Source organism: Sphaeramia orbicularis, chromosome 8 (assembly GCF_902148855.1).
Source record: "Sphaeramia orbicularis chromosome 8, fSphaOr1.1, whole genome shotgun sequence".
In the NCBI taxonomy this organism is placed as follows: Eukaryota; Metazoa; Chordata; class Actinopteri; order Kurtiformes; family Apogonidae; genus Sphaeramia; species Sphaeramia orbicularis.
Genome location: NC_043964.1, coordinates 40809774 through 40832989, shown reverse-complemented (window position 1 = coordinate 40832989; position 23216 = coordinate 40809774). Strand labels below are relative to the sequence as shown.

Genomic DNA, 23216 nt, shown 5'->3' with positions numbered 1-23216 from the left:
CCTTCCTGTTTATTCTGAAACAAATATGAAAGTTCGTACTTGTGCTAAACTTCTCATTTCAAAATATTTTTAAAGGTTCAATAGAATTTGTGCAAGTTCATCTGTTTGGCTGTAGTTTGAGTCTGTTTTGTGATGTGAGCTAGTGCTTTATTAGTTTTCGCTAACTTCAGCTAAACTAAGCTGACAGAGTTCTTCATAACCTACATCGTTGATAACAGCCTGGAACCGGGACATTTTTCAGTAAGATTCCCTGTACTCACTCTTGAGTGTTAACAGTGTGCACTCCTTTACAAAACAGACCCGACCCTAAACAACAACAGCATAAACGTGCAAATCTGGTGAACTTTGACCATGAAGCTCAGTGGCAGATTTACCCACCACAGTCACCTGCATGGCAGACAGATGCTTAACTTACTGACCTATCCAGGTGCATGTACTGCTTAAGCCAAATTTATGCGCCCCAAAACTCACCTATTTCTTGTTTTGGAGGGGGGGGGGTCTACATGTGCACATGCCATTTATGATGAGAGTCTATATAGTAAAGGGAGTTGAATCTAAACTAAAGTCTAATCATAAAGAGACATCTGTCTATTCAAGCAGCATTTGGGTCTGCATGAAAAACAAACAGGCAGCCACAGAAGGTATGGAATGTATTATTATAATCAGAACTCTGGAACTGCATGGCCTGAATATTAAATATCTTTGAACACAGTGAATGGCACAAAGTTGTCAAACATAGGCCTATACCTCTACTGTATCCTGTTGTTTCTAATTTTAAATTATTTGGAATGCAATGGAATTCAATGCCATAACTGAGGCCAACCTTATTAAAACCAACTCTTCGCTTTGGTTCCAAAAGTGGTCACATTTATGACGTTAAACTGTATTCATTACCTCCACCAGGTGGTATTGTGATCACTTTGCTTTGTGTGTTTGTTTGTTAGCAACTTTACGGGAAAACTATTACAACCATCTTCACCAAATTTTACCCACAGATAGGCCTAGGCCCTGGGACCAACCCATTAAATTTTGGGCCAAGTAGGCCAAAGTTCAAGGTCACAGCAAGGTCACAAAATCAACAATTTTCCTGTCTCTCATCATTGAACAATTTTCAAAAATTCGAAAAAATTCAAAATGACTCCGATTAGCCTCCCCCTTGATCCACCCGTAGCTTATAACAATATCTTGTATCTGGCACAAAATTGTCCACATCCACTGTGGAATGTGGAGTCTGTGGACATTTCAATTTAACATTGAAAATCCCATTTACGACACATTTTTCATTATAACTCAACAAATATTGATTGGAATTTAATATAATTTAACATACACATGACTGGTACCAAGCTTCAGCTTTTTCTGCTGTATGGAACAACCTTGAAACTGTTTGATTTAAAAAGAAATAGTCGATCCACACATGCTCACTGTTCGGGGTGCTTGGCGGAGGTTTGCGTTCTCTGAACACTTGTTTTGTTAGTGTATGGTTAAAAAAAATACAGTTTTATGGGATTTGAAGCATTTATAATGCCTGGACCACATCATTCTCCTGCCTGCCTGCCCCATCCCCCCGCTTCCATTTTTTTTTCTGGATCCGCCACTGAAGTGCATGAATATTATACACAAAACTGGTTATCAGCTCATAGTGAAGTAACAACCAAGAATTGAATTGAATTATGTCATTCCAAATGTGGTCAAACATAATGTTTGTTTACCTTTCATGCACCGGCTCATACATCTGTCACTAGAGCCCATATTGCTTCTGAAGTCTGTCTGAAACGTTCATAGACACCTGTTGCTGGGTTCACACTACTGAGACAGCCAAGGCCGGCACCAGATACTGTGTGAATCACACAAGTAGCCCTCATGTCTCATCTAGACTCTGCACTTCACACACTGCAGCCCTCCCCGGCATTCCATGTGTATGTGACTGCCAGAATGTGTGTGTATGTGTTTACCCATGTTTATGTGTTACCATGTCATCTGTGTTTTTAGAACCATTTGTACGGAGATTTTTATTTGGTAGCATGGGGTGGTTATAGTTTTTTTTTTTTTTTTGCAGAAGTTATGTGTAGACCAGTGGTTCCCAACATTTTTTGTCTCGTGACCCCATTTTAACCTCACAAATTTCTGGCGACCCCAGACATTCAAAACGGAGACATTTTTTTGGCTAAATTTAATTTATTTTTGATCATGTAATAGTTTGCTATACTATGTTTCAAATAAACGTTAATTTTAGATGACATTTAGTCTATATAATGTATATTATTATGGACGGAGGCAGAAAAGCCAGGTGTAGATTACTGCACAAAGTGAGAATTTGATTTTCCTTGGTCAGGATATGTACAGTCAGTCCAGCTTGGATTTACAAGGCTGACAATTAATACTGAACAAACAATAACTCAAACTATGAATTATGAAAGAGCTCCAGCATCTGAAACCGACCACAATGAACATTTGAAAGATAAACAGTACCGCAGTGCTTCAGTTTCAGCTTCAAAGTATGTCATGTCTTTTATTGATTGGGATTGTCTCTGTCAACTCACCATATATTTTTTATTAGTAAGGTTTTTTTTGTATTTTTAACAATTACTAGAAATTTTAGGCGACACCATTTGAATTCCAGGCGACCCCACGTGGGTTCCTGACCCCAAGGTTGAAAAACATTGGTATAAGCTATTCATGTTATTGATATTTACCCCACCCACCCAAGGGGAGGCAAGGCGTATTGTTATTGGTTAGGTTTGTTTGTTTGTTAAACACTAGCAGCAAAACTATTGGTTGAGAAAAGTAGGTAAAAGTTAACACTTTTTATGAATTTTTTAAATATTTTTTTCCCATTTACTTATAATTTCACATGTCCATAAAAACATCAATTTTGTTTCAATTTACTTCAAACTTGGTACATATATAGACAATTGATATGCTGACATCAGCACATGCATAGACATGATGACATCAGCTGGATCCATGTCAAAATAAGCTACAATACATGTAAGGGGCAGGGTATATTGTACCCGGCACCACTTGTTGGTACTGTTTTCAGGGAGATAAACTTTAGTTGATATTGTCCTATGTGAGGTGAAGGTGCAGAAATAAAGCACATTTTCTATCCATTTTTTTTCACATGTAATTATTTGTAAATCTACAACATCACTGACATGATAAAAGATGAAGAGCCATGGTGTAATACTGACAGAGATGAATGAAAGTGGACATTTCAAACACTGACCTGAAGGATCACATTTTACAGCTTATCAGAGCAATAGACAGAAGGTCTTTGTCACCTCACTCATGCATCTTCTGCCAAAATTCACATCAAGCAAACCCTTGTTTGACGTGTGCTTCCTGTTTGTGTTCTCCGTCATCCTATCGTCTCTATGTGCATACAGACAGGTCAATCCCTTTTTCTGTCTAAGTCTGTTGATACCACTGTACTTCAGATACAAACAAACAAACAAACAAATAAATAAAGAAATAAAGAAAACCATTTCTTCAGTCCAATATTTGCAGTGATGGGTGTTCATTTGCATCAGAATGAGCCTGATTTGTAAAGCTGTTTGAGATGTATCTTTACATGGTAAAATTACCTAATGAAAGAGTGGAGGATTTGATGTGATGCAATGATTGTTATGCAGAAACAGTAATGATTAAGCAGGTGGAATTTGGTGCATGAATGAACACACACAAGCAAAAAAAAAACAAAAAACAAAAAAACAAAACAAACAAACAAAAAAAAACAACAGCAGACAAGATTGGATTGGATTTCTTATTAGGGAGGGAATCATTCCTCTCCTTTCCTGACTCATTCACATTGTATTTGTCAAATATGCCCTCTATCTATCTATCTATCTATCTATCTATCTATCTATCTATCTATCTATCTATCTATCTATCTATCTATCTATCTATCTATCTATCTATCTATCTATCTATCTATCTATCTATCTATCATCCATCCATCCATCCATCCATCCATCCATCCATCCATCCATCCATCCATCCATCCATCCATCCATCCATCCATCCATCCATCCCTTGTGTCACTTAGAATTCAGTACTGAACTAAGTAAATATAGAATGACTTCATATAAACGCATTTTGCTCAGAAAGATGCTGACAGTAGAATAGTTTTTCTTCGACTGATTTGCCCCATTTCTTGAAACTGTTAACATTGTCACATCTCTCGTTGTATTGTTCAAAAACAGCTTATGTAGTACAGAAAAATAACATACCTCACCTGCCAATGGTCATAAATCACCCAAACTCAGGCTTCAAAACAAACTTACTGTATAGAAAGCCTTTAAAATGAAAAGTGACTCTGTCATTGTGTAAACAGTAGTGATGTGAACGTTTAGATGTTTTGTCAGTGTGGTAGGTTATCCTAGATATATTTCTTATATCCATATTTCAGCCCTGTATGTTTTTTCTACACTCACAGTCAACGAAAACTTTGAGACCATATTGTTTGACATAATTTTTATTTTGAAACCCTAAACTGGAATTTTTTCATATGAATCATTTGTTTCAGATATTGGCATACAGAAACAAAAATCTAAAGTTTCAAGAATAATTTCAAAAAAACAAAAAACTTAATAGAAAATGGCACCTGCCAAACACAAAGTCACAACAGTAGCGGTCCTGGTCAGGAGTTGTCGCTCTCTCTCGCCCTGGACGCGGTCTATCGTCAACTGAGCCTGTCGTGTTGTGGCGTTCAACCAGGTTTCTGATTGTGGGTTGGGAACAGCCCATACATAGGCTTGGCTATATCACTGTAGCTCAAACCGGCCTCCACCATACCCAGTGCCCGGAGACGTTGTTCACATTATAGAAGTGGCGTGATGCCGTTCACTGGACTAACACTGGTAGCCTTTTTTGGGCCTTTATATAGGCCTTCAAAACCAATCCTCAAATTGTGCAGATACCCACTGAGTATTGCTCAATGTGTGTTTGGTCCACTTTTGAAAAGAGACCAACCCATGTGCAATGAATCGTGACAACATGACAACTCATCATTATCTCAACTACCCGAGCACTAAGTCATCAATAAATCCACAATGAATAATTACAACCCCCTACAAGTAGAAATATGCATACATTTCTACCTCAAAGTTTCTATTGACTGTCAGTATACTAACCCTGCATTTGACACCAGACTAGAATGCTAATTTTGCCTCTATAAGTGAATGCTACTGCGAGTCAAATGAAATACTATTCAAATGCAAATTGTACATTTTACAATGCACTCACATTTCAGTAGATGTCACTCTATTTTTCTTTGTGTAAAGTAAGTGCCTTATGCAATGACAAACAGACACCTTATACAGCATAAAACATTGCATCAAACCCCAAAAAACTCCCAAATCATTACAGAAGGTCATGTTTCACCTCCCAGGACAATTTAACAGACATCATAAGACAGCAACATGAGATTTGATCAAGCTTTCAGATACAATGTATTAAATAGTTATGGTATTATAGTAGTAGGCTATAGTTAACAGAGTGAGACATACAGTTGAGTATTATCTGCATATAATTAACTTCAGCTTCATCCATAATACATACATTCATATTATTTGTGAAATGTGATGTCAAGGTCAAAGAACTGTCTAAGTCTTTAATTAAAATAGCAAAAGGTGTTAACCCTTAATTGAGAGCTCTGTAATGAGGAAAGATAATCCTGATTGAGGTCTAATTCTTAAACAGAAAAAGAATCTTACAGGTGCACCAAAGAGGGCTACAACACGAAAGGATGTATGGTTTTAATTCAAGTCCAAAAAAAGGTCAACATTTGTGATGTATTTAACCTTAGTTTTTATTGAATACCATCTAATGACAGGTTAGGAACTTGCATCCTGTGTCTGCTTCCTCCAAAACGTGCTTGTATTACATTGGCTTACCTTTCCTCAGGTTCAAAGGCATCTCTGCCTCTAGTCTTCTCTTATATTGTCATTATCTTTCTCCTCTGCTTCTCCCTTGAATTCTTCTTTATCCTCTAAACTGATCTCAAGAAAAACCTATTTTTACTCTGATTTGAGTTTCATGGATGCACCCTTGTGTTGTCCTCAAAACCCTGGTTTGAAAAGCTTGGGTGAAGAACTTTAATGGAAGAAAATGAAAATAAAGCAGTAGAATTTTGAAAACAACATGTACTCCGATATGTAAAATATAAACTAGAAGACTTTTAAATGAGTAGATTTGATTAGACTAGATTAGATTAGATTAGACTTTATTGGTACCACAACGGAGAAATTCAATAGTCAAGGCAGCAACAGAATAAAGTGAAAGAAAAAGTGTGCATGCATGAATATAGTGCATAAAACAAGATAGTGCAAAAAATAACATAAGATAATAAAAACATAATAATAGTAACAAAAAAACTATGCAGAATACACACATATTTACAACAGAGTAGAAAAAAGTGTGACCTTCCTCTTCTTAGATCTCTTTGTAAAGACTGACAATCTTCAAAAAAGCAGGGTCACAACTGACAAGACTGCTTTCTACTTTCTTTTTAAGTTGTTGTTTTTTTGGGGGGGGGGGTTCTCAACAGAGCAGCAAGAACCAGGCTACAATCCAGAATTTAAGACTAGACTTTGAGTGAATAAAATGTAAAGTTTATGCCATATTGATCTGACGTCTGGGCTCTTAACCTCAGAGAAGAAAAGTAAAAAATAATGGAGGTGTAAGTATGTTAATGACCATGAGTACTGCCCGTAGAAGGCGCTGAAATAAAGTTAATAATTTAACTGCTGTGAAAAAACAAAACAGCAAAATGGACTGGAGTAAAGTCATTTGTCTGTGGGTAAACTAGTGTGTGTTCATCATCATCCATCTGCACCAACTACCATCAGTTCTCTGCAGACAGAGCACATGTCAAACTGGATTCTGTTGTTATATTTCACATTAAATTGATCCTCTGCCATCAGGTAATCAATTTATAACAGTTTTGTGTTTCCTATTGGAAGCTGGAGAGGATACATCTGCTTACTGACAATGTAATAAACACTTTAAGACAGCTCAGAGTATTATGACTACATTACACCAACATATTTGAGAAGATGGAGGCATGTCACAACTCCTCCAAAACTGTAACAATTATATTCTGATGCTGGAAATTTGCTGCATTGAAATCTGTTGAAGATTTGTTCAGAATATGACTTTTAAAGATCTAGACTTGGATAATAATGATCTGACACATTGAAATGGTTAAAGAGACAGTTTGTAAATCAATGAAACATCGAAAATGTCTGAGTTTATTACTCAGTCTAACCTTTTAAACATCAGTTACTGTGACTGGGAGTCTCCTAAGTAATCACATAAGCCTGAAGTCTTCTTAGTGCAGAGATAATCAAATAATTTGGAGCACTGGGACATTTGAGACTGAAATCCTGATGCTTTTTAGCTTGGAAGAGTCATGTTGTCATTAATTAAAAAAAGAAAAAAAGAAAAAAAAAGAAGGTCCGTGTGACAGCAAAGTTTTCCATCCCGTTTTTTGTGTGAGACAAAGTTCATTTGTAGTCAAACATTTGGTCATTTTTCTGTGTCCTCCCCATTCCCCAGTGAAATCCATTCCACCTCCAGCCCTCCACCACCTCACCGGCCTCTGCCTCTTCACCTTTCTCTGCTGGGATTCCTCTACTTTACTTCTGTTTTTCCTTTCCTCTTCTTATCTGTCTTTGATCCTCCTCTTCAGCTTTGCATGTCACCACCTCCTCACCCTCTCCTTCCCCTCCTGAGCCCCGTGTCTGGCCTGGAGGAGCTGCAGGAGGCACCCTGGCACTTCAAGGGATCAAGACAGCCTCCTCTGTGGACCTTTTGGCCGTGGGGGCTAAGGAGAGGGGGATGAATTTGGAGCAGAGTGCCAGCAGAAGAGTAATGATAGAAGGAGTGAGAGCAACATTTATACAAGGTTGCATCAAAATTAGATAAAGACGGTTGATGGAAAGATGTCAGAGAAAGGGCATGGAGTGGTTAAAAAGATATTGAAATTGGAGAAATGGTGCCATGCATTTATACTAAGGAGAATATCAGAGGACATAAAGTGAAGGATAAAGGCAAACTGAGTTTCATTATGGCATGTTTCCACTGTTGGCATCAGCTCCACTTGCTTTGACTCAGCATCGATTTTTGGACGTTTCCACAGAGAGCACGGGGACCATTAGGGACTGTTTGTAGTCCCACCTTCAGGTTCCAAGTAGGTTGAGTGATACTAAACGTGGACTGGTCAATCCTGAATCATGTCTGTGTCAGGATGTGGATCAGCAAACTGAGCTCTTGGAAATCTCCAAAAACAAATTTTTAAGATGGCTCTATAAGTTCTGAAGTATCTAACATAAGAAAACCTTAAAATTGTGTTTCACTTCAGAAAAAAATAAAATAAAATTTCTTCCTCCTCCATTGTTTTGTCACTTGTAGTTGAGCTGAAGTCCTCACAACAGTTTATACAGTGTTGCTACGACAACCACCACACTGAGGATAATGCCTGCAATAGAAATGTTGCATGCTAGCAGCTAAACAAGGCCAAACCCTGCTTAGTCAAAGCGAGTTGATCTGATACTGACAATGAAACCACAACACTAGTTTGTGTTTTCTGAAATGATTCTTATCTTCCAAAAACAACTGCTGTATAGTTGAGATTCGTTTAGGCAGCTGAAAGTGAGTGACTGTAAAGGATCTCAACTTCAGTTAAAAGAAACCATTAAAGACTGCTTTGAAAGACAGGACATATTTTTTGTAGAAAGGTTATTTATCACTCTTCTGTTTTCAGAAACACACTGGTGACAACAGTCTTGGGCAAACACACATCCCTATAAAACATTTCATGATCACTTTCCAAGGGCATTAAGTCTTTGCCCTTCTGTTAAAAAGATAAAATATCCATCGTAAAATTGATAGCTGTTTCATGAACGCAATGAATACTTTTACAGTAACTGAACTAACACCTGTTGCTCTGCAGTGGAGAACACTGGACGTCTCTCACAGAGATTCAAGCGCACATAAATCCGTCGCTCCCAATAAAACTTGTTTATGACCTTCGCAGTAGCCCCAGGTCTTGTATCGCCCTCTCACAACGAAGCATCCTAAAGGTCAGCGGGAGTGCTTCTGTTCATACCACAGGTGGAAACAGCTGATGTTCGCTGTGATCTGTAATCACGTCACATGTACAGTAAGTGAGCCCTGGGGAGGATTCCTGGGCGGGGAAAGCTGTCGCTGTCCCAGATGGATGTAATCTTTTATTATTGGGTTTCATGATGACAAGTGTGTTGAGCTCATTCAGACTCAGGCTGAACACAGTCTGCTCATTGGATGGTAGATGTAGGATCATACCCTAACCCATAAAGACCCAAACAGCCACTGGCAACCAAAACCTTCGACTGATATAAAATGTTTAATACTTCATGATTCACTAATTCTATCAATGCATGTAAATAATTGGTGTAAAATGCAGTTTGTTGTCTTTTCATGGTCATCAGATATGACCCATTTGGATGTTCAGAGCCTCCGTAGTGAATGTGGAAACACTGTTATCTTCTACAACATTGAAACCCATGGAATTGGATCAATGACAGTAGTTGGAAACATGTGGTTTATGTTCAGTTAATGACAGATTTTACGGAAAAAGTCACTTTTTCTTTAGTTTTCTCTGTTTCTGATTTAATAACCCTCAACTTTAATCTTAGCTTTTATGAACATCTACATGATAAGTAAGTTAAATACAGAAAAATATATGATTTTCATGGAAATAAATGCAAAATACACAGGATAATATAATAATAAATGGTGACAAATCACTGAAGAAAGGTTACGGTTGAAGAAAAATCAATTTGGGAACTGCAACAAAAGTAGCACTGGGTCTTTATGGACTAAACCAAACCTGTTGGTCTTTAGTACTGTGCCAGAGTGTTAGGCCACCATTAGATTTGTTGGTTTAGTAAAGCTATAATGACGAGACATACATTTCTCAGTCTCTGATACAATCTGGATATATATGAAATATGTACAACAGTAAAAATTAAAGTTTCAGGGAAAAAAAAACAACTTCTATAAACCAAAGTAGTATTTAGTGTGACCTTCATTTGTACTTAACGTGTCTTTAAACCTTTTTTATTCAGACAATATGAGATTGATTTTAATTACATTGGTGATGTTTTACACCAGGTTTCACTCAATACATGTCAGATGTTCCTAAATGTTTGTGCTGCTTCTTGGCATGGGGTCAAAGGTCACACTAAATAGTGATTTTAGAACCCATTTAGTTCAGTTTTTACTAAATAGTGACTTTAGAACCCATTTATTCTGTTTTATTTATTTATTTACTTATTTTTTTTTAACTAAATAGTGACTTTAGTTCAGTTTTATGACTAAATAGTGATTTTGGAACCCATTTAGTTCAGTTGTTTTTTTTTTTTTTGTTTTTTTTTTACTAAATAGTGACTTTGGAACCCATTTAGTTCTTTTTTCTTTTCTTTTTTCTTTTTTTTTTCTTTTTTTGTTTTTTTTTTTACTAAATAGTGACTTTAGAACCCATTTATTCTTTTTTTTTTTTTTTAAATTAAATAGTGTCTTTAGAACCCATTTAGTTCCGTTTTTTGACTAAGTAGTGACTTTGGAACCCATTTAGTTCATTTATTTATTTATTTTTAATTTTTTAATTTTTTTTAACTAAATAGTGACTTTAGAACCCATTTAGTTAAGTTTTTTGACTAAATAGTGACTTTGGAACCCATTTAGGTCAGTTTTTTTTTCTTTTTTTACTACATAGTGACTTTAGAACCCATTTATTCTGTTTTTTTGTTTGTTTGTTTGTTTTTAACTAAATAGTGACTTTAGAACCCATTTAGTGCAGTTTTTTGACTAAATAGTGACTTTAGAACCCATCTAGTTCGTTTTTTTGAGTGGCTGTGCACACAATTTCTGTATTTTCTTGTTGTAACTGAATGAGAGATTTGTATCTATGCTCATGTCAACAACAAAGCTAAAGGTAGTCTCAGATCTTTGCACATTATTGTAAATTTTTGCAGAGAACAGATTTATTGATCTCAAGTCGAAGCAAAATATTCAGTCTGTTTAGATTTTAGTTTTTATGCTTCAAATTAGGGGCTGAGGAAGAACAGTAGTTAACAGCTATAGATGAGATTCGAACCTCATAATTTGTCACTGATGATGCCGAATAGCTCAAAGCAGAAAAAAAATAGCAGAGGAGAATTAAAAGTGAAAATTAAAAGTGTAAGAGAACAGAGCCAGAGAGAGGCGAAGTGAAAGAGAGGGATGGGATTAGAGGACAGAGCCAGGTCCCTCAGGTGGAAGGTGTGAGAAAATTAGGTGGGGAAATCAAACAGCTGAAACAAGAGGAGAGAGAGAGTGTGAAGAAGGGAGGAGGGTGAGAAAGAGTGGGCATAAAAAAAGAAGTCTGGCTGAAAGGAGAGGTGGAGATTGACAATTATTAATAGTAATGTTTGATTAGGAGGAGCGTGGTAACAGAAAGTGATACGGGCTGGCCTATCATCACTGACCCCGCAGTGAACCCAATACCCTTGTTTATCCGAAAATAGCTGGAGCGAACATGTATAAAACAGAAAGAGCAGAGCCTCTGATCTTTTATCGGACTTTCCTCCTGCACCCACTAGGACCCTCACCCTCTACAACACCCAAGAAAACCAGTAAAACCAGGTAAGAGGATGAGACGGGTGAAAGACAAAAGAGGACAAGAAGCAGTGTAAAGCTTTGCCTGAATTACTTCTAGATGAAAGAGGTGATATGTCTGACAGTTCATATTACCATCACTTGCTGCTCAGTGGCAACCCATTCATTTTTAATTATAAAACATCACTGCGGCTCTGGAATGTATTGCATAAAATGGGGAACGATGAAAGCGAAGGTGTTATTAGAGTTTGAGGAAAGAATCTGCGTGAAAAAACGCAATTTAGGTTCTTTTACCTGAATGGGGGGAGATCAGATTTAGATACAGACGCAATATATCAACAAGGTAATTACTTTGTGATAGCAAACGGTTTTCTGCCAAAATAACCGGTGCAGATGTAATTTTGTTGCAGTACTTACTTGTGATATCTTTCAAGGTCAAATTTTAATTACACTAAATAAGATTGACTGTAGTCTCACGTCACCGCTGCAGGCAACATCATCTCTTGAAACGCTGATGCGGTAAAAGGCCATGTTTATACACCAAGGATGCTTGTGTTCGCCATATAGAAGATGTATGAATATTTATAACAGAAAAGATACTTCAGTTGACGCAGTCTCGGTTAATTAATGATCAGTACACACAATATTTTGTTTATGTGTCACATTGAAATATGTATGCTTTTAACACGTCTGTGCTGTTGCTCTCTGTGGTAGATTAAAAGGAATTTACATCTTTAATTTGTTTAGTAATATCTTATGCAAATTTGTGTTAAGTATGGGATGCTTCAGACTGCTGTTGCTGTGTGCTGTATTTGTGTATTAAAGTGAGTTTATGAGTTTCATGTGTATCATGGGAGGCCAACGTGTGTGTATATTCCATCATTTTTCACACAGTGTATTATTACGTGCACAAAAGTGATTAAAATGATAATACGTGAGAGAAAAGGACATGGAATCCTAAGTAAATAGTGCATTTTTTGTTACACAATGAAAAATAATTCCGTACAGCACACAGAAGCGTGTACATAAGCGGCGAGGCTTTGTTGCTGCCAGGCTGTAACAGTGCGGTTAAGCTATCCTGTCCTGTACCTGCCAGAGGATTAGACAGTGGACGCTGGTGATAACAGCCAGATGATCCCCAGGCCTCTACGTTTCTCTTATCGAATCCATTCTTTCCTTCGCTGGGTGTTTGTGCCTGCATGCACACAATGTTATTTTTCAAAGAGCAGCATTGTTCTTTCCCTCCCTATCGGTATCTCTCTAAAATCAATAGACAGCGTAATGCATACTGAAAAGATAATTGCTTACATTCAGCAACTGAGTTTGTTTTGTAGATCATCTGTGGAGATCAGTGGAATTTCAGATAGATAGAAAGAACTTGGTTATCTGTGGTGCAGATTCAACAGACTGGTCCATCCAGTGTCAGTATCCCCCTGACTCCAATTCACCAACCCACAAACTTATATTTTGCACTCTGTATAAAACGGACTAATTTGCACAATGTAAAATACTCTATTTGCACTATAATAATATAGTGTAGTATAGCATAATACAGTAAAGTATAATAATATTGACTGTTCCCCGAGTTCTGACAGACTTTGGAAAAACAGCATTTTCCTACCATGCACCATGGTCGTGGAATACTGTAAAACTACACACATTCATTTCTATTAATGATTTTAAAAATATCATGGAGGATGCAGTGAAGGAGGAATGTCACTGTTTTTCTTGATGCCATTATGGTTGAATAGTTACAGTTGTCCCTCACTATAATGCGGTTCACCTTTCGCGGCCTCGCTGTTTCGCAGATTTTTTTAGTGCAATTTTGCAATTTTTTTTTACAGCGTATGAACATGCATTGCGTTCTGCGTCCCGATTGGCTAAGGGACTGTAGACCATTGTCAATCAATCTCCTCCGTGCCGTGTCTCCTGTACAGTACAGAATGCATTCAGCTTGCCAAATTTACATAAATGTTTGATCGCTAGCAGTGTGACTCTGAAGTGCTGTACGTTTGCAAGTTTTCTCTACGACAAAACCCACAATGTCGACGAAACGTTCTGCACCGACAAAGGCACCTGCGGTCGCAACCACATGCCAGAGGAAGATGCTAACCATCGCACAAAAAGTTGGACTTCTGGACATGCTGAAGGAAGGTAGAAGTTATGCGGCTGTAGGGCGCCATTACGGAATAAATGAATCCTACATAAAGAAGGAGGAAAATAACTTAAGGACGACAGCAGCAATAAGTTTTAACAAGGATGCAAAAAGGGTTGTAACTGTCCGCAACAAGACCATCGTATAAAGTGTGTGGTGAGGGGTTTTACAGCCTTAAAACATATACAATAATTGTAAAAAATAAGGCTGACTACTTTGCGGATTTCGCCTATTGCGGGTTATTTTTAGAATGTAACCCCCACGATAAACGAGGGACCACTGTATTGTGTTTTATTGCTCATTGTGTATCATGTATGTGTTTTATGTTTTTTGGACTTTGTATGGCTGCTACTTTGGTCAGGTCTCCCTTGTAAAAGAGATTCCTAATCTCAATGGGACTTCCTGGTTAAACAAAGGTTAAAAAAAAAAAAAAAAAAAAATACATCAACATATATTTTTACAGACCGAATCCCTGTACATATCCACTCACTGTGTACTAACTCCAATTTGCACTCTGTACATATTCCATTATAAATCCACTGTAAATCTCAACCCATTGTTGTCCTTGTCTGTAGTCAAATGTTTGTCTATATTATGTCTAGGTCCACTTGTGACTGGGTTCATGTTGTTCTGGGTTCATGTCGGAATTGTGTTGTGAGCAAAGTAAAAACCGAAGCCAAATTCCTTGTATGTGTTCACATAGATGGCCAATAAAGCTGATTCTGATTCTGTGTAAGGGCACTGATAGACAAACATGTTCAGGATTCAGTGTGTACATTTGACCCCAAAGACCGCTTAACTTTATCAGTGTGAATGCAAACGCTCTGTGCTCAAGTACCCGAATCCAGTTGAGAAGATAGTCCTGGGTGCGGACTCCAGTACGGTACGTTGCCGTGTCAAAGCGATCTGTGTCCGAAACCGGAAGTGACTTACCGTACTTTCTGGACTATTCGCCGCACCTGACTATAAGCCACACCCACGCTTCATGCTGCCGCCTCAGATTCAGATTCAGAAAACTTTACATATCCCATACGGGTAATTCATTTGCAGCTTACCTCAGACATCAGCCCAGACATCAGCCCACATCCAAAGTGCAATGTGACAAACATAAATAAATCAGTGCACAAATACAGGACTATTGAAAGCAACTACAAATGAATGCATTTAAATAATCAACAATAAATAATCAAGAAATACCACTGCAGACTAAAAGACCCTATTGGTTCTGTTAATATGTAAAAAAAGAAAAAAAAAGAGAAAAAAAAATCATAAAAAATGACTAAAATGGCTTCTGTCAGAGTTTAAAAGTGTGATAGCTGAAGGAATAAAAGATTTAGAATTTCTGTTGGTTCTCCTCTGAGGAGCGTGGTAACACCGGCCTGAAGGCATCAAGGCAAACTTCAGATGCAACACATGGTGAGGGTCCCTGATGATGGTCTCTGCTTTCTTCACCACCTGAAGCTCCCAGAGGGAAGACAAAGTCTCTGAGTCTGACTCCAATGATCTTGGAGCATATTTTTACCATAGCATGCAGACTGTTCTTGTCTTTCATAGTTACAACATTGAACCAACAGATAAAAGAAAAAGTTAAAAGGCTTTCAATAAATGAACAATAAAAGTTTCTTAAAATCTTCTTACTGACATTAAAAGAGTTCAGTCTCCTCATGAGATGGATTCTCTGTTGGCCCCTCTTCACCACAGATTCAGTGTTGGCATCAAACCTGAGTTTACAGTCAATAATAGTGCACAGATATTTGTATGAATCCACTATCTGAACCTCTTCACCATGGACCACACTCACTTTGTGGTCATTGTTGTTGTGTCTCAAATCGATAATATGTCTTTAGTTTTTGAGACATTTAAGTCCAGATGATTTTCATCACACCAGCTGACAAATTTTGATAAGGAGGAACCGTGATCGGACTCTGACCCCTGAAGGAGGGCTAAAAGGACGGTGTCATCAGAAAACTTCACAATATTTCACCATCAGTTCATTGATGCCAAGCTTACGTGCAGCAGCTCTATTTCCTCCTTCGACAGCCGGATCAGTCGTTAGCCCGTAGAACATAAATTCGCCACATCATTGTTTGAGCCGCGGGTGCACAGCGTGTGATTAAAATAGTGGCTTATAGACCGGAAATTACAGTAATCACCACGCGACCATAGACGGCGCTCCTGTTGTCTCCTAAAAAAGCCTCGGATCCGCACAGCACAGGCTCACCTTATCAACCTAACCACTCTGTGATATATGAGGCACTCTTCTTCACTTTGCCTCATACAAGCTAACAGACAGACAAGTATTGCCGCCATTGTAGACAAATGAACAGAACAGTTGCTCAGTTGATGATGTAAGGGTTTATCTTCTTCTGACTTCCGCGTTTGTTGGATAGCAACGAAATTCCTTCCACACCACCACCTACTGTTTCAGCCCTGTAACACCCACTCGTACTTGGGCACAGGTTGCGGTACGTGAATGCAACATCTGGAAAGGTGTGAGCGTACCCAGGTATGGTGCAGACTCAAGTACGCTGTGTGAAAACACCCTTAGTGACATCCAGCTCTGAAGTCGCAGAATAAAACCACTCACACAAACTGCAAAAAAGGCCAAGTCCCTCATTAGAGCTGGTGTTTGTTTTGTTCGTTCTGGGCCTTTGAGATAAGGGGATTTTAACTCTGGTCCACTCTCAAACGTACAGTAGTAAGCAACAGTAATGCTCCTTAAAGCTGGAGCCCATCCACTAGAAAATGGAAAAAAAGAAGTGGAATTGTGTTCTGAGCTAAAGTACCGGCATGCACTTTTTTCCACATTACACACTTCCTTTACTATTTCAAAATAACAGCCCTCGAGAATTTCATTGGAGATAAACAGTTGATTCAACAGAGTTTTTACAGTGCAAACATCGTCTTCTTTGTAAGTTTGCTGAAAAAGTACAGACACCTGCAGTGGCTGAAATCAACAATAACACTTCAGACAAGTGATTTATAACTACAAAGTGTTGAAAGTAGCCAGATTATATTGATTAATGTACTAAATTAGACGTATAGGATTGAATATTGTTTTTAACTGGCAGCACATTAACCCATGAAGACCCCGTGCTACTTTCATGGCAGTTCCCAAATGAATGTCTCTATTTAACATATTTAATATATCACCATTTGTTATTATATTATCCTCTATATTGTGTGTGTGTGTGTGTGTGTGTGTGTGTGGGGGGGGGTTCAGTGTAAATTTGTATTTTTCTATAGTTAAGTAACTGATCATGTAGATGTTCATAAAAGCTTAGATTAAAGTTGAGGGTTGTTATATCAAAAACAGAGAAAACAAAAGAAAAAGTTACTTTTACATAAAAATATATATATTTATCTGAATATAAACCGAGTGTGTCCATCCACTGTCATTTATCCAACACCATGGGTTTTACTGGTGAATCACTGTGGTAGAAGATGAGCCTCTGAACGTCCAAATGGGTCATATATGATGACTATGAAAAGATGACAAACTGCATTTTACACCAATTATTTACATGTATTGATAGGATTAATGGATCATCAAGTATTAAACATTTTACATCAGTAGATGCTTTTGGTCACCAGTGGCTTTTTGGGTCTTTATGGGTTAAATAATTCATCCAAATTATTTTTTCTGCCCCTTGGCTAGGTCAGCACAAAGAAATCACATGGCTTCCTTTTGTTTTGTTTTTTTATTATAGGGAACATTTTTTACACTAATGAAAACATGTTTCTGAAAATCCTATTCCATTTTGCCATTTGATCCTCCTAAGTCCCTGAAAATCTTTGAAACTTTTCAGCAGATAAACTGATTTCATTTTCACATCTGGCCATGATTAAATGAAAGGTTTGTCTGGCCTTGTGGTTGTAGTTTGAAAACCAACAATACCTTCCACTCATCAAACTACTGTAGTGCACCCAATATGTGTCATGTTTTTTGCACAAGCAGACATTTTGTAATTAAACCTTACAAAGGTTGCTCCAAACATGGTATTAGATGAGTGTAATTACACCCTTCACCTCACTGAGCTAAATGATGGTGTTTGGTTCATTAAATGTGTGCAGACACATATCGAATTTCCTTTCTTATTTAGTGTCTCATTCTGAAATAGATCATAATTAAAGTTACAGCTGACCTCTGCTTAAACCCAAAGAGCATAGAGATAACACATAAAAAACAATTATTTTACAGAGCCCACTGTTATTATTACTGATATTATTATTGCCCTTTTGCTGTACATGGACACAGCAGCATAAAAGAAAAATGAATTCAACACACAACCTTCAAAGCCTATTTCTGTAGTGTTCTGTAGTTCAATTCCAGTTCACAAACTGCATGTAATGATGTTGAAAAGATTATTTCCTCCCCTCTTTATGTTACCAACACATCCTTACATTTTCTGTTGCTGTACGGTCTCTGCCACAAACATTGACACACCAGTCAAAAGAGCATAAGAAGCTCAAGTTTCTTGAAATGCAAGTACATTCTTCTCTAATCCTTCCTCCTCCTCACCCTCTCCAGCTTGGCACCCTCTGACACACATATAAACACTTGTATGGACAAACATATTCACAGACTCATGCAGCTGTTACAGCAGAGTGGGGAGTTGGCAGTCGGTCAGTGTGCTTAGGTTTCCCACACCTACAGTGGGCATCTGGGCCATGGCACTTCCAACCTAGAAACACCCCAGACTCCTTTACTTTACCCTCAGTGGGGTCACAGGTAGACCTCACAGATGCCAAAAGACCTCATGAAACACTGCACAAGTCCATTTTCATCCACCATTTAAAAAATAACTAAATAAATAAACATATGGCATGAAATTAAATGAGGGTACACATTTCATTTTAGGTTGTAAAAGTAGCAGAACATTTGTGAGTCTGATGCTTGTGTCACATGTTGTAGTCGGTGTGTGATATTTAGTGGTGGAATTGAAGATGACAGCCAACTAAAACCCCAGACACTGTCGACTCAAGTGGTTTCATAAAAGTCCTTTATGCACACTAATAAAAGGCCATGTCTATATGAAACCGCACCTTTTTCTATCCGATCTTTTTTCTTGTCATTTTCAAAAAAGCGCTCAGTAAACATGGAATCATTTCAGGAAATATAAGCTTCCACAAGAAACCACTGAAAAGGACTGAAAACCATGTACACTGCAAAAATCTAAATCCTAACAAGTGTATTTTTCTCATTTCTGGTCAAAATATCTCATAACACTTAAAATAAGACATAATCACCTAAAGAGTCACATGTAAGTGAGATATAAGAACTGATTTTTAGACAATGGATCTTGACAATTCAAGATTTCAAGAAATCTTACCAAGATAATTTTCACTTGTTCCATTGGCAGATTTTTTTGCCTGAATAATGCAAAAAAAAAAAAAATTTTTGAATGAGCAAAAAAAAAAATCTGCTGATGGATTAAGTGAAAATGATCTTGGTAAAATTTCTTGAAATAACATTTTCAAGATCTATTGTCTAAAAATGAGTTCTTATATCTCACTGAAAAGTTACTCTTTAGGTGATTATGTCTTATATTAAGTGTGATGAGATATTTTGACAAGAAATGAGAAAAATACACTAGGTAAGATTTAGATTTTTGCAGTATAGTACAAATGCCAGGCCTGTATGTGGCGTTGTAATGCTCTCTCAAAAAACGGAGAAAATGTGGAGCATGTGCATAAAGCTTACTTGGTTCTAACTGGTCTGATCCAGTATTTCCTCCTGGTTGCCCTTGTCATTGCCCCTCTCCGCACTAGATCCAAGGGCACGTAGTGAATATTGTTAACTATGGTTGTTTGTTGCTCATTGTAATGCAAGAGCAGTTGAAGATTTTGATTTAGTTTTTCCAATAAGCTCAACAGCTGTTGTAGTACGAGCACTCCGCAGTAGTCCACCATTGGTGTTGTTGTGAAGTGGCGTCTTGCTTCCGGGGTGAAAGTTTAGAGGTGGAGCTATGACATCATCGTTTTAGAAAAGTTACAGTTTGGTCGTACAGACGAAGACTTGAAACCGGAGATTTCAAATTTATCCACTCTGGGACCCAGTTTCAAAAAGTTGTGTTTTCAACAGTGTTGGGAATAATGGCGTTAAAAATAGCAGCGTTACTAACGCCGTTATTGTTTTCCAGTAAAGGGTAATCTAATAAATTACTATTTGAAACGTTACAACGCTGTTACTGTTACCGGCAGTGAAATGTGGTGTGTTACTATGCACTGATATCTAACAGCTGTTATCCGTCCTGGCTCGCTCAGCCAGGCAAGAGAGGTGTGACGTTTGCGGACGAGTTGAGTCTTTTGAACGGCTCTTTTCAGTGAACGATAAGAACCAATTCATTGCGAGCCCCTTGTTTATGAGTCGTTCTCATATTCAAATTGCCCACACTGCCTTCATGCTTCACCTGTGTGCACCATGAGATTGAGTTGTCCAGACTGTCTTCACCTGAACGACTAATGATATGTCCGAGTTTGAGCTGTCCACAGCACATTCACTTGAACGCAGCTAATTTAGGGGGAGGAGTTATCAGTGAGAGTCCGACTGATTGAACTGAAGACATTTACCGCTGAATCAGAAAGGAGCAACTGAATAAGGTGGCAAAGTGGGATTAACTGGAGGAGCATCTTCTTCCTATGAATGCAGATATGCACTTATGTGGTGGAAAAGCCGAGCCCTGGTGGACCCCAGCCAGGCCCTGGTGGACCCCAGACTCACCACAGTCATGGTATGAAGTACCTGTCTGCTGTTCTACTCTATGCAACTAGCTCGTGAAACACCCTCAAAAATCAGTTTCCTTTTACATATTTGAAGGTTTTTCAAAAAAGCAACGCAATAATTACTTTCCCTGGTAACTAATTACATTTATGAAGGAGTAATTCCATTACTAAATTAATTACTTTTTTGGGAAAGAAACTAGTAACTATAACTAATTACTTTTTAAAGTGATGTGCCCAACACTGGTTTTCAGTGACTGAAAACACCAGTTCTGTGTGGACGAAAGGCCTATCTGATACAATACTTTTGCAGATAAGACTGAAACTGTCGTCGTATGGACAGGGCCTAACGCTAGATGCTACCTGCTATTAAACGGAAACATGAAGATGAGGTCTGTTGCAGAAACATGACAATGCAACATGATGGAGTTAAATTGATCCCTCTGTAGACATAAAACAGTTATTGCAAAACAACATTAGTGCACCACTTTTTTAAAACGTATGCATGGTAATACACTAATGAAAACAGGATTATGAATATTGTATTCATTTCTGCAATTAGACCTTTGAAACTGGACCTTTGAAAGAGAAAAGACTACATGCTGGCAAAATTATTGCTGGTAAAAGCATGGAATAACATTTGTATCACAATGAGAAACATAGCCCCTTTAGACCATAGTAGTAATTAAAGACATGTTCATTGTAATCTAATATAATATTTTACTGCTGTTATGTCATCTTGAGATTTGCAGAACCAAACAGAGAGCTGTACCCATATGGACAGTACTGTGGATGCAGTACAAAGCAGTGAAACATCACCTTCTGCAGGAATGAGCTGTAGTTCAATTAGTTATAAGTATCTTCCAGTTTGTAGATCAGTCTCCAACAGCTTCTGTGTAAATGTTTAAGCCAGAAAACCAATCCAAAACTCCTGTAAAAGAGTTTGAAAGTCATTTACCAAAACAACCATTTATTGAATGTAAAGTTAAGTGTGAAAAGTTAATTTTCAGTGCTCTGACAAAAGTCCTAATAAATGAAATATCATTATTCGGCTTTTGACTTCTAATGTAGCATGATCTACAGTAATCAAAGTTAATTTTAGTGGGAAAATGTGTGACGTGAACGTATTACTGGGAAATTCTGCTGAAAGTGCATATCTACAAAATTCCACAAGATGCACTGGAGGTCAGCACAGCCACTAATGGTCCTTATGCTTCCTTTGAATAAATCAATGCCAGTTAGTTTATACGGTTCCACTGGCAGCATACTGACTGAGATATCTGGATAAATCAATCTTATCCTGCTCATTTCACAGCAAATTGTTTCTTTTCCCCACAGACACCTTTGTTCAAAAGGTCAGAGAAGGAGGTTGTTCCTTTATAATGATAAAAGATTGAACGTGTGGCCACACAAGTTAAGCACAGTTCAGTATCGATCTGTATGTGCAGGACTATGTTACTGAAGTAGATAACACCATGCCTTCCCAGAAGCTCATACATCACTGAAGCTGAATGTGACACCAATGGTTTATGGACTACTTCAAACTCTGGGCACCAGAAACACCTGCACATTTGTCTGTAGCTGGTTTTGATTCAAAACAACCACCAAGACTTAATGAATGCCATTTTCCAACTCAACTGCATGTTCACTATCTTCTAATTATTTTTCCATTATGAATCATTTCAAATGCATCATATTTGATTACATAATGTATTCCCACTCTCAGACCTGTGTTCTGTAAGTGTTTTCATCACACTAATAACTGTCTTATATTGACAAAGCCAAACAACAGCAAAATGTTTTCATATTACTTTTCAGCAAAACACAGACATATAAAGTCTTTTTAATTTGACACATCCACTACTTTTTTTGCTTCTCTAATTGCGTATGATGTGGTTTTGGTGGATGGTGGATTTATAGGTTACACTTTTCCACCTACAGTTTGCATCCTTTGGTTAGGTTTAGGAAAAGATACTGGCTTGGTTTAAATATTACTACATACATATTTCAAGTAAGTAAGTGTGTTAAAGTAAGTGGTTTTTTTTTTTTTTTAGTTAATCTTAGTGCTGTCAAACAATAAACATTTTTAATCAGATTAATCACAATTTTTAACCCATAACCCATCGCGTTTCATTTTATATGGGCAAACAGACTCAAGAAAGAAGGGAATATATATGCACTCAACGTGTTTATTAAACACCTTCAATAGTTTCAACAAAACAACTTGAAATAACTGTTCCGTCTTGGGTTTTTTTTTGTCCTCATATTTCCATCCAGAGCGCCAACATGTTGTTTGGTGTCTTCCATTTTATGGGTTGGTTCTACTGCCTGTCACTACCGCATCAACTGCCCATTTGCGCATGTGCAACAGTAACTCTACTTGGACAAACTGCCCAAAATGCATTGCCAGAGACGTTGAGAGTCATTCTGTGCTGCAGATGGATTAATTGCATTAATATTTTTGATCACATAAATCATGACGATGGATTAATCCGCGTTAACGCATGAATTTTGACAGCCCCAAGGAATCTTTATGTATTAAACCAAGAACTGGGACATTTTCTTTTCATCAGGTCACCAGCGACCAATTATGGGGTGAAGGTTATATTTGAACCATCTTTAAACTGATATAATTTGGACTGTGTTTTTGTTCCAGGTTGAACACGGAAACTAGAGTCTGGTCCATGTAGTTTGG

The 23216-nt window shown here is 37.7% G+C and overlaps 1 protein-coding gene across 2 annotated transcripts in view; it reads left to right on the top strand.

Annotated features, from left to right (window-relative positions):
* Window positions 1–23216, top strand: part of pvalb6 (parvalbumin 6) — a 78842-nt gene that overhangs the window by 44306 nt on the left and 11320 nt on the right. The window contains exon 1 of one of the 2 annotated variants that reach the window (XM_030142155.1): window positions 11530–11670. The exons of the other annotated variant lie outside the window; for it this stretch is intronic. The gene's annotated coding sequence lies outside the window, so the exon portion shown is untranslated. Of the gene's footprint in view, window positions 1–11529; window positions 11671–23216 lie in introns of those variants that run through there. 2 annotated transcript variants of the gene reach the window in all.